The following is a 3,261-nucleotide window of genomic DNA, read 5'->3' on the forward strand; positions in this document are numbered from 1 at the left end:
GCCTTTTTTTGACCGAAAAAACTCCATATGCAAAACTTGTTAAAAACCCAAGTAACTTGACGTGGTGCCTTGAATTCGCCATACAAGGCCATGGAGAAAAGTTAGGGTCACATGAGAGACGTCGGCAAAAATGTGCTCTCGAACGGAGCCTTCTGGCCTACCCCAGACACACTACATTGAATATGTTTTTTTGGACATCCTAGAAATGACCCCAACTTTTCCGTCAGGTGGGCATTGTCCATGGTAGGCATCCGCGCTAGGATTGAAGGAAAAACGGGTTGAAAATTGTAATTTAAACAAGTACTTAAAACAGTTATTTTAAGTTTTTAACATAACAAAAAATACATAGGTATAAAATTAAAACCATTTTAAAAGCATTTAATAAACATTTGAAGGAAAAAAAACTTAAAATTATAATTTAAAATTGTTATTTGGGTATGCCAAAAAATATTTCAAATTTTTGAATATGTTTTAAAAAGAATAATCAAGTTTAAAAAGGAGAAAAATGAATTAATGAAAAAGAGAAGAAAAACAAAAATTAGAAATGAAAAAAACGCTTAGACCTTGGTCCAACTGGACGACAGCATCACTCCCATAGGACACATGTTGGGCCAGCCCAAGCGCACGCGTATATGAAACCATTTCTTTGATTTTGAAAAAAAGTTGACAGATTTCAAAATTTTCGCAGATGTTCAAAGAAAGGTTACTAAAATAATTTGCAAAATTGTTCACAATTTTGGGAACATCATCTTCCTAGTAAGTTTTTTATTGGGTTTTGGGAATCTTCTAGGAGGTTCCCCAAACGTGTTTTTTTTCTTTTTCTTTTTATATTCTCTCATATTTTTTTCTTTCCTTTTTCATTTTCTTTAGCCTTTTTGTTTTTATATTTATTGTTTCAATTTTTCATAGATTAGAAAAAATGAGAACTTCAAAATTTTCTTCTTAATTTCTCAAAATATTCATGTTGAAATTTCTTAAAAAAATGTTCAGAATTCCGATTTTTCCATATTTATTAATCAATATTCTAAATTCAGAAATTTTTAAGAATTTCCAAACTTTGTTCACATTCCAATGTTTGTTCATATTTAGTAATTAATGTTCAAAAAGTATTCAAAATTTTAAAAAAATTCATAAATTCAAAAAAATGTTCGAGTTGTCAAATTTTGTTCAGAGTTTTATTTAGTGTTCCCATTTTCAAAAATTGTTCACAGATCCAAACAATGTTCGCATTCTAAGAAAATTTGAAACACACAAACATTTTTTCCAAATTTCTTTTTTTTAAATCACAAATTTAAATAAATGGGAAAGAGAAAGTTCATGAATTTGGGCCATTTGAAGTTCATCGACTTGAAAATAAATTCAAGAATTTTTAAAAAGTTAACAAAATTAAAAAGTTCACATATTTGGAAAATGTTTACGAAATTAAAGAAAGATCATCAATTTGAATAATTGTTCATGAATTTTAAAAAAAGTACAACGATTCATATAAAAATCAGGGATTTGAAAAAATTTCATGAATTTAAGAAAATGATCATGATTTAGAAAAATCATAAATTTAAGCAAATGGGAAAAGAAAAGATAAAAAATTAAGAAAATAAATAAAACCAACGAAATCTAGCTAGATAAGACGCAGAACAGAAGAAGAGGAAAAGGAAATTAACCAGGCCCAGCCCACTTCCACTTGATGCACATTTTCGGGAGGTTAAAGAAAAAGGAAAAAGCTAATGGGCACGTATTGTTGGGGAACGTAGCATAAATTCAAAATTTTCCTACGTGTCACCAAGATCTGTCTATGGAGTCATCTAGCAACAAGGGAGGAGTAGATCTACATACCCTTGTAGATCGCGCGCGGAAGCGTTCAAGAGAACGGGGTTGATGGAGTCGTACTTGTCGTGATCCAAATCACCGATGATCCTAGCGCCGAACGGACGGCACCTCCGCGTTCAACACACGTACGGAGCAGCGACGTCTCCTCCTTCTTGATCCAGCAAGGGGGGAGGAGAGGTTGATGGAGATCCAACAACACGACGGCATGGTGGTGGAAGTAGCGGGATTCCAACAGGGCTTCGCTAAGCGTTGCGGGAGGAAGGAGATGTGTCACGGGAGGGAGAGGGAGGCGCCAGGACCTTGGGTATGCTTGCCCTCCCTTCCCCCCACTATATATAGGTCCAAGGGAGAGGGGGAGGGCGCAGCCTTGCCCCTTCCTCCAAGGAAGGGTGCGGCCAAGGGGGGGGAGGAGTCCATCCTCCCCAAGGCACCTCGGAGGTGCCTTCCCCCTTTAGGACTCTCCCCTTTTCCTCTTCTCTTGGCGCATGGGCCTCTTGGGGCTGGTGCCCTTGGCCCATATAGGCCAAGGCGCACCCCCTACAGCCCATGTGGCCCCCCGGGGCAGGTGGCCCCACCCGGTGGACCCCCGGGACCCTTCCGGTGGTCCCGGTACAATACCGGTGACCCCGAAACTTGTCCCGATGGCCGAAACAGCACTTTCTATATATAATCCTTTACCTCCGGACCATTCCGGAATTCCTCGTGACGTCCGAGATCTCATCCGGGACTCCGAACAACTTTCGGGTTACCGCATACTAATATCTCTATAACCCTAGCGTCACCGAACCTTAAGTGTGTAGACCCTACGGGTTCGGGAGACATGCAGACATGACTGAGATGACTCTCCGGTCAATAACCAACAGCGGGATCTGGATACCCATGTTGGCTCCCACATGTTCCACGATGATCTCATCGGATGAACCACGATGTCAAGGACTTAATCAATCCCGTATACAATTCCCTTTGTCTAGCGGTACGATACTTGCCCGAGATTCGATCGTCGGTATCCCGATACCTTGTTCAATCTCGTTACCGGCAAGTCTCTTTACTCGTTTCGTAACACATCATCCCGTGATCAACTCCTTGATCACATTGTGCACATTATGATGATGTCCTACCGAGTGGGCCCAGAGATACCTCTCCGTCACACGGAGTGACAAATCCTAGTCTCGATTCGTGCCAACCCAACAGACACTTTCGGAGATACCCGTAGTGCACCTTTATAGTCACCCAGTTACGTTGTGACGTTTGGTACACCCAAAGCACTCCTATGGTATCCGGGAGTTGCACAATCTCATGGTCTAAGGAAATGATACTTGACATTAGAAAAGCTTTAGCATACGAACTACACGATCTAGTGCTATGCTTAGCATTGGGTCTTGTCCATCACATCATTCTCCTAATGATGTGATCACGTTATCAATGACATCCAAT

This window comes from Triticum urartu, chromosome 6A (genome assembly GCF_056163025.1).
Source record: "Triticum urartu cultivar PI428250 chromosome 6A, HENAU_Tu73, whole genome shotgun sequence".
Lineage (NCBI taxonomy): Eukaryota > Viridiplantae > Streptophyta > Magnoliopsida > Poales > Poaceae > Triticum > Triticum urartu.